This window comes from Arachis stenosperma, chromosome 10 (assembly GCF_014773155.1).
Source record: "Arachis stenosperma cultivar V10309 chromosome 10, arast.V10309.gnm1.PFL2, whole genome shotgun sequence".
Classification (NCBI taxonomy): Eukaryota; Viridiplantae; Streptophyta; class Magnoliopsida; order Fabales; family Fabaceae; genus Arachis; species Arachis stenosperma.
Window position 1 is genome coordinate 88691114 of NC_080386.1, and position 9294 is coordinate 88700407.

Consider the following 9294-nt stretch of genomic DNA (forward strand, 5'->3'; position numbering starts at 1 on the left):
TTATTCCACTGGCTCTGGGTTAAGCAGGTAGTAGTAGCAAGAGGGTTGTAGCTTAAATCCACTTGCTCCGTAATGGGTGTTGCAATCCATAGTTAGCTACCAAGACGCGTTGGGTTGGCTATATAACCGACATATGATATCATCAGTCATAGGACAGGCATGCATCATATGCATTTGTGTGTCTTGTTTGATTTTGTATTAATTGAGCTTGCCTATGTGGTTATTATGCCTACTCGTTGTACTTGCTACTTGCTGTAATTGTATTCTACTTGTGTTTGCTTTGTCTATATTTTGGTTGTTTGTGCTATGGAGTTCTGCAGGAATGGAGAAAGGCGAGAAGCTAAAGAATCAAGTTAGGTTGAGTTAGAATTTTGAACCCTTAACTACCCCACATTGTGTATTTTGGAAGTTTGAATCCTTTGTTGTTTTCAGATGCAGGTCGAGAGGTACCTTGGTAAGCGTCTGGAGTTCATTCTGCAAGGGAAGTGTTATATTTGGGAATCTGTGTTTTGAGCTTACGTTTAGTATTCTGTACTTAGATTCTCCTCTATTTGTTTAACTTTACTTTGTCCCTCTTAGAGGTCGATGTGGAGAAACAGGTTATTGTTTTGTCTGTTTTGGGTTATGTATATTTATGTAAATATTCTCTGACCAACCTTGGCTTTGCAGGTTGAGCCTGGAACTTGAATATTTTGTATCTTTTGACACTCTCTTTTATTATTCATATATATATATATATATATATATATATTACGTTTCTTTGTATGCAAGTTTTCCATTTGCGTGAGTGTTGTGCACTTTGTTTTAAACTTTCCTTCAAAGGCTCCTCATTATAAAATTCTTTTCAACTATTATTATATATATTTTTTACTTTAGAGGTCATAATACTTTGCCACCTCAGTTTTATGACTTAAGCATAAAACTCTGTGTGATAAGGTTTTATATAGTTAAGTTACGAATGAGGTAGGGGCACCTTTATTAAACTTATTTTACTTTCTAGAGTTGTTATAAGTCGATATTAATTCGTAAAGTATATTTTTGTGATTTCGTAAGTCTTATGAATTGAATTGAGTTATTTTGGATGAATGAGATTGTTTGTTTGATTGATTGATTGATCGATTGAGAAAGTTGAATATTCTAATTAGTTGGATGATATTGTTGAAGTGGTTTTCCTTGGATTACTGGAAGAGATTTAATATTGGCATTTAGTTTAATTTTGGAAATGATTTGATATTGAACCCGATTTGATATCGGAAATTAATTTAAAAATAAATTTGGAAAGGACCCGATATTTGGAAACGGTTTGTTTATTGAGAATCATTTTCTATTTTGGAAATTATTTGAAAAGGGTTTGAGGAATGCTTTGGTTTGAAACTGTTTGAGAAGGCCGAGAATTCTAAATTATTGATTGATACTTTTGAAATTGGTTTAAATTAGGATTTCTAAGATTGGTTGATTGAATTATGGATTTTGTTGATTTCTTTGAGTTAAGTGTTGTTTTTGTGATAATGGTTATTGGAAGTGATTTAAATGATAGACAAGCATTTGGTTTAGTTTAGTTGGGACTCGAAAATGGAGGCAAAGTTTGAGTTTTAGGGAAAGTGCTGCCGAAATTTTTTTGAGGATTTTTGGAAGTTTTATTTTTGGTTAATTGGGATTTTAAGAATTGTTTTATTTGAAATTGATTTGACTAAAGAAAAGGATATGGTTTGGGAGTTTTGGTTGAATAAAAAATGTTTATTTAAATTGCTTTTCAATAGAATAAATTTGGTTTAGTTAATTACAAAGAGGATTATGTTTTCGGGTTTTTGATTGAATGGAAATGAATTTTGTTGAATTAATATGAATTAGAGAATTATGATTTAAGAATTTTGATGAATTTAAAGAAATGAGATTGGTTATCACTCCCCTAAAGCTTAGAGGTTTTTCCGTGGAATTTAATTAATTGAATCTTGACTTAAGGTAAATTAACCTGATTTAATAACAAATCTTTTGGGTTAGATTAATTTAAGAAAAGAGTTATATTTTTGAGTCCTTGGGAAAGCTTTGGAAGTTTTTAGTGGTTTTTGGTGCACGAAATTGTGATCATCAACAATGGCGCCAATAGACTTGGAGCTCCCAAACGTGAATCACACTTTGTCACAACTTCGTACAACTAACCAGCAAGTGCACTGGGTCGTCCAAGTAATACTTTACGTGAATAAGGGTCGATCCCATGGAGATTGTTGGTATGAAGCAAGCTATGGTCATCTTGTAAATCTCAGTCAGGCGGATTCAAATGGTTATAATGGTTTTCAAAAATAAAGATAAATAAAGCATAAAATAAAGATAGAGATACTTATGTAAATCATTGGTGGGAATTTCAGATAAGTGTATGGAGATGCTTTGTTCCTGTTGAATCTCTGCTTTCCTACTGCCTTCATCCAATCCTTCATACTCCTTTCCATGGCAAGCTGTATGTTGGGTTTCACCATTGTCAATGGCTACCTCCCGTCCTCTCAGTGAAAATGGTCCAAATGCTCTGTCACAGCACGGCTAATCATCTGTCGATTTTCGATCATGTCGGAATAAAATCCAGTGATTCTTTTGCGCCTGTCACTGCGCCCAACACTCGCGAGTTTGAAGCTCATCACAGTCATTCAATCCTTGAATCCTACTCGAAATACCACAGAGAAGGTTTAGACTTTCCGGATTCTCAAGAATGCTGCCAATGGATTCTAGCTTATACCACGAAGATTCTGATTAAGGAATCCAAGAGATATGCGCTTGATCTAAGGTAGAACGGGAGTGGTTGTCAGGCACACATTCATAGGTGAGAATGATGATGAGTGTCACAGATCATCACATTCATCATGTTGAAGTGCAACGAATATCTTAGAATAAGAATAAGCTGAATTGAATAGAAGAATAATAGTGATTGCATTAATACTCGAGGAATAGCAGAGCTCCACACCTTAATCTATGGTGTGTAGAAATGCCACTGTTGAAAATACATAAGTGATCAAGGCCCAGACATGGCCGAATCGTCAACCCCCAAAGTTTAAGAACTAAACGTCCGAAGATAGATACCAAGATGTCTAATACAATAGTAAGAAGTTCTATTTATACTAGACTAGTTACTAGGGTTTACAAAAATAAGTCTAAGTGCAGAAATCCACTTCCGGGGCCCACTTTGGTGTGTGCTTGGGCTGAGCTTGAGCTTTACACGTGTAGAGGCTTCTCTTGGGGTTAAATGCCAAGTTGTAACATGTTTTTGGCGTTTAACTCTGGTTTGTGACGTGTTTCTGACGTTTTACTCCAGAATGTAACATGGAACTGGCGTTGAACGCCAATTTGCGTCGTCTAAGCTCTAAAAAAGTATGAACCATTATATATTTCTAGAAAGAACTGGATGTCTGGTGCACGAAATTGTGATCGCTACTTTTACACAGAACAATCCCCGGTAATGGCTCCAAAGACTTGGTGCTCAATACCATGGCATAAACACAACTCCGCACAACTAACCAGCAAGTGCACTGGGTCGTCCAAGTAATAAACCTTACGCGAGTAAGGGTCGATCCCACGGAGATTGTTGGTATGAAGCAAGCTATGGTCACCTTGTAAATCTCAGTCAGGCAGACTCAAATGGGTATAGATGATGAATAAAGCATAAAGATAAAGATAGAGATACTTATGTATATCATTGGTGAGAGCTTCAGATAAGTGTATGAAGATGCCTTCCCTTCCGTCTCTCTGCTTTCCTACTGTCTTCATCCAATCCTTCTTACTCCTTTCCATGGCAAGCTTATGCAAGGGTTTCACCGTTGTCAGTGGCTACCTCCCATCCTCTCAGTGAAAATGTTCCTATGCTCTGTCACAGCATATGGCTAATCAGCTGTCGGTTCTCGGTCAGGCCGGAATAGAATCCAGCGATTCTTTTGCGTCTGTCACTAACGCCCCGCCTGCTAGGAGTTTGAAGCACGTCACAGTCATTCAATCATTGAATCCTACTCAGAATACCACAGACAAGGTTAGACCTTCCGGATTCTCTTGAATGCCGCCATCAGTTCTCGCCTATACCACGAAGATTCCGGTTAAAGAATCCAAGAGATATTCACTAGAGCCTCGTATGCTTGTAGAACAAGAGTGGTTGTCAGTCACTTTGTTCATAGGTGAGAATGATGATGAGTGTCACGGATCATCACATTCATCAAGTTGAAGAGCAAGTGATATCTTGGACAAAGAACAAGCGGAATTGAATAGAAGAACAATAGTAATTGCATTAATACTCGAGGTACAGCAGAGCTCCACACCTTAATCTATGGTGTGTAGAAACTCCACCGTTGAAAATACATAAGAACAAGAGTGATCATTGGTTTCGGCCCCAGAGAGGGAACCAGAAGAACCAAGATGAAAATACAATAGTAAAAGGTCCTACTTATAGAAAACTAGTAGCCTAGGGTGTACAGAGATGAGTAAATGACATAAAAATCCACTTCCGGGCCCACTTGGTGTGTGCTTGGGCTGAGCAATGAAGCATTTTCGTGTAGAGACTCTTCTTGGAGTTAAACGCCAGCTTTTATGCCAGTTTGGGCCTTTAACTCCCATTTTGGTGCCAGTTCCGGCGTTTAACGCTGGAATTCCTGAGGGTGACTTTGGACGCCGGTTTGGGCCATCAAATCTTGGGCAAAGTATAAACTATCATATATTTCTGGAAAGCCCAGGATGTCTACTTTCCAACGCCGTTGAGAGCGCGCCAATTGGGCTTCTGTAGCTCCAGAAAATCCACTTCGAGTGCAGGGAGGTCAGAATCCAACAGCATCTGCAGTCCTTTTCAGTCTCTGAATCAGATTTTTGCTCAGATCCCTCAATTTCAGCCAGAAAATACCTGAAATCACAGAAAAACACACAAACTCATAGTAAAGTCCTGAAAAGTGAATTTTAACTAAAACTAATAAAAATATACTAAGAACTTAACTAAAACTACTAAAAACATACTAAAAACAATGCCAAAAAGGGTACAAATTTTCCGCTCATCACAACACCAAACTTAAATTGTTGCTTGTCCCCAAGCAACTGAAAATCAAATAAGATAAAAAGAAGAGAATATACTATAGACTCCAAATTATCAATGAAACTTAGCTCCAAATTAGATGAGCGGGACTAGTAGCTTTTTGCCTCCGAACAGTTTTGGCATCTCACTCTATCCTTTGAAATTCAGAATGATTGGCTTCTTTAGGAACTCAGAATCCAGATAGTGTTATTGATTCTCCTAGTTAAGTATGATGATTCTTGAACACAGCTACTTATTGAGTCTTGGCCGTGGCCCAAAGCACTCTGTCTTCCAGTATTACCACCGGATACATACATGCCACAGATACATAATTGGGTGAACCTTTTCAGATTGTGACTCAGCTTTGCTAAAGTCCCCAATTAGAGGTGTCCAGGGTTCTTAAGCACACTCTTATTGCCTTGGATCACAACTTTATTTCTTTCTTTTTCTTTCTTTTTCTCTTTCTTTTTCGTTTTTTTTCTTTTTTTTTCTTTTTTTTTCGCTTGCTTTCTCTTTTTTTGTATTCACTGCTTTTTCTTGCTTCAAGAATCATTTTTATGATTTTTCAGATCCTCAGTAACATGTCTCCTTTTTCATCATTCTTTCAAGAGCCAACAATTTTAACATTCATGAACAACAAATTCAAAAGACATATGCACTGTTCAAGCATACATTCAGAAAACAAAAAGTATTGTCACCACATCAAACTAATTAAGCTAGTTTTAAAGATGAATTTGAAATCCTGTACTTCTTGTTCTTTTGTAATAAAAACAGTTTTCATTTAAGAAAGGTGATGGATTCATATTCATAGCTTTAAGGCATAGACACTAAGACACTAATGATCATAAGACACAAACATGGATAAACATAAAGCATAATTTTCGAAAAACAGAAAAGCAAAGAACAAGGAGATTAAAGAACGGGTCCACCTTAGTGATGGCGGCTTGTTCTTCCTCTTGAAGGTCTTATGGAGTGCTTGAGCTCCTCAATGTCTCTTCCTTGTCTTTGTTGCTCCTCTCTCATGATTCTTTGATCTTCTCTAATTTCATGGAGGAGGATGGAGTGTTCTTGGTGCTCCACCCTTAGTTGTCCCATGTTGGAACTCAATTCTCCTAGGGAGGTGTTGATTTGCTCCCAATAGTTTTTGTGGAGGAAAGTGCATCCCTTGAGGCATATGAGGAGGAGGATCTCTTGTTTGCTCCATCCTTTTCTTAGTGATGGGCTTGAGGTCATGCCTTCTCAGTTGAACTGGCTTCCCTCTTGAATTTCTCTTCCATTGGGCGTCCTCTTCACAGATATCTATGAGGACTTGGTCCAACCTTTGATCAAATTTGACCCTTCTTCATGGCCACAACTTCATAGAAGTGGTCTTGATGCACCCTTGAGATGAATCTCTCCATCTCCCATGACTCGGAGGTGGAAACTTTTGCCTTCCCTTTCCTCTTTCTAGAGGTTTCTCCGGCCTTGGATGCCATAAATGGTTATGGAAAAACAAAAAGCAATGCTTTTACCACACCAAACTTAAAAGGTTTGCTCGTCCTCGAGCAAAAGAAGAAAGATGAGAGTAGAAGAAGAAGAAATAGAGGAGAGGGAGATGGCTTTGTGTTCGGCCAAAGAGGGGGAAGAAGTGGTTTGATTATGAATGGTGAGGTAGGTGAAGAGAGGGGTAGGGTTTGGTCATGTAAGGGTGGGTTTGGGAGGGAAAGTGGTTTGAAGTGATTGGTGAATGGGTGAAGAAGAAGAGAGAGGGTGGTGGGGTAGGTGGGGATCCTGTGGGATCCACAGATCCTGAGGTGTCAAGGAAAAGTCATCCCTGCACCAAGTGGCATTCAAAATCACGTTTTGAGCCATTTCTGGCGTTAAACGCCGGGCTGGTGCCCATTTCTGGCGTTTAACGCCAGGTTCTTGCCCCTTCCTGGCGTTTAACGCCAGTCTGGTGCCCCTTTCTGGCGTTAAACGCCCAGAATGGTGCCAGACTGGGCGTTAAACGCCCAACTGCTACTCTTACTGGCGTTTAAACGCCAGCAAGGCCTTCTTCCAGGGTGTGCTGTTTTTCTTCCTGTTTTTCATTCTGTTTTTGCTTTTTCAATTGATTTTGTGACTTCTCATGATCATCAACCTAAAAAAAATAAAATAACAAAGGAAAATAGATAAAATATAACATTGGGTTGCCTCCCAACAAGCGCTTCTTTAATGTCAGTAGCTTGACAGAGGGCTCTCATGAAGCCTCATATTTTCTCAGAGCAATGTTGGAACCTCCCAACACTAAACTTAGAGTTTGAATGTGGGGGTTCAACACCAAACTTAGAGTTTGGTTGTGGCCTCCCAACACCAAACTTAGAGTTTGACTGTGGGGGCTCTGTTTGACTCTGTTTTGAGAGAAGCTCTTCATGCTTCCTCTCCATGGTGACAGAGGGATATCCTTGAGCCTTAAACACAAAGGATTCTTCATTCACTTGAATGATCAGTTCACCTCCATCAACATCAATCACAGCCTTTGCTGTGGCTAGGAAGGGTCTGCCAAGGATGATGGATTCATCCATGCACTTCCCAGTCTCTAGGACTATGAAATCAGCAGGGATGTAATGGTCTTCAATCTTCACCAAAACATCCTCTACAAGTCCATAAGCTTGTTTTCTTGAGTTGTCTGCCATCTCTAGTGAGATTTTTGCAGCTTGTACCTCAAAGATCCTTAGCTTCTCCATTACAGAGAGAGGCATGAGGTTTACACTTGACCCTAAGTCACACAGAGCCTTCTTGAAGGTCATGGTGCCTATGGTGCAAGGTATGGAAAACTTCCCAGGATCTTGTCTCTTTTGAGGTAATTTCTGCCTAGACAAGTCATCCAGTTCTTTGGTGAGCAAAGGAGGTTCATCCTCCCAAGTCTCATTTCCAAATAACTTGTCATTTAGCTTCATGATTGCTCCAAGGTATTTAGCAACTTGCTCTTCAGTGACATACTCATCCTCTTCAGAGGAAGAATACTCATCAGAGCTCATGAATGGCAGAAGTAAATCCAATGGAATCTCTATGGTCTCATTTTGAGCCTCAGATTCCCATGGTTCCTCACTAGGGAACTCATTGGAGGTCAGTGCACGCCCATTGAGGCCTTCCTCAGTGGCGTCCACTTCCTCTCTTTCCTCTCCAGATTCGGCCATGGTTATGGCTTTGCACTCTCCTTTTGGATTTTCTTCTGTATTGCTTGGAAGAGTACTTGGAGGGACTTCAGTAACTTTCTTGCTCAGCTGTCCCACTTGTGCCTCCAAATTCCTAATGGAGGATCTTGTTTCAGTCACAAAACTTTGAGTGGTTTTGATTAGATCAGAGATCATGGTTGCTAAGTCAGAGGGGTTCTACTTAGAATTCTCTGTCTGTTGCTGAGAAGATGATGGAAAAGGCTTGCCATTGCTAAACCTGTTTCTTCCACCATTATTGTTGAAACCTTGTTGAGGTCTCTCTTGATTCTTCCATGAGAAGTTTGGGTGATTTCTCCATGAAGAATTATAGGTGTTTCCATAGGGTTCTCCTAGGTAATTCACCTCTTCCATTGAAGGGTTCTCAGGATCATAAGCTTCTTCTTCAGATGAAGCATCCTTAGTACTGCCTGGTGCAGCTTGCATTCCAGACAGACTTTGAGAAATCATATTGACTTGCTGAGTCAATATTTTGTTCTAACGCAGTATGGCATTTAGAGTATCAATCTCAAGAACTCCTTTCTTCTGATTCGTCCCATTGTTCACAGGATTCCTTTCAGAAGTGTACATCAATTGGTTATTTGCAACCATTTCAATGAGTTCTTGAGCCTCTGTAGGCGTCTTCTTCAGATGAAGAGATCCTCCAGCAGAGCTATCCAAAGACATCTTGGATAGTTCAGAGAGACCATCATAGAAAATACCTATGATGCTCCATTCAGAAAGCATGTCTGAGGGACACTTTCTGATTAATTGTTTGTATCTTTCCCAAGCTTCATAGAGGGATTCACCATCCTTCTGTCTGAAGGTTTGGACTTCCACTCTAAGCTTACTCAATTTTTGAGGTGGAAAGAACTTTGCCAAGAGTCCAGGCTTTCTTTAGGTTGTGAGTCCAACCATATTCTAGCTCTGTCTCTTACAGCAAAAGGGAATAGCATCAGTCTGTAGACCTCAGGGTCAACCCCATTAGTCTTGACTGTGTCACAAATTTGCAAGAACTCAGCTAAAAACTGATGAGGATCTTCCAATGGAAGTCCATGGAACTTGCAATTCTGTTGCATTAGAGAAACT

The 9294-nt window shown here is 39.5% G+C and overlaps 1 non-coding gene across 1 annotated transcript; it reads left to right on the forward strand.

The window, feature by feature from the left end:
* The first annotated feature begins 8946 nt into the window (after positions 1-8946).
* LOC130958600 (small nucleolar RNA R71) lies at positions 8947-9054 on the forward strand. Its single transcript, XR_009077713.1, has one exon. It is a non-coding gene; the product is annotated as a small nucleolar RNA R71 (small nucleolar RNA).
* The last annotated feature ends 240 nt before the right edge of the window (positions 9055-9294 follow it).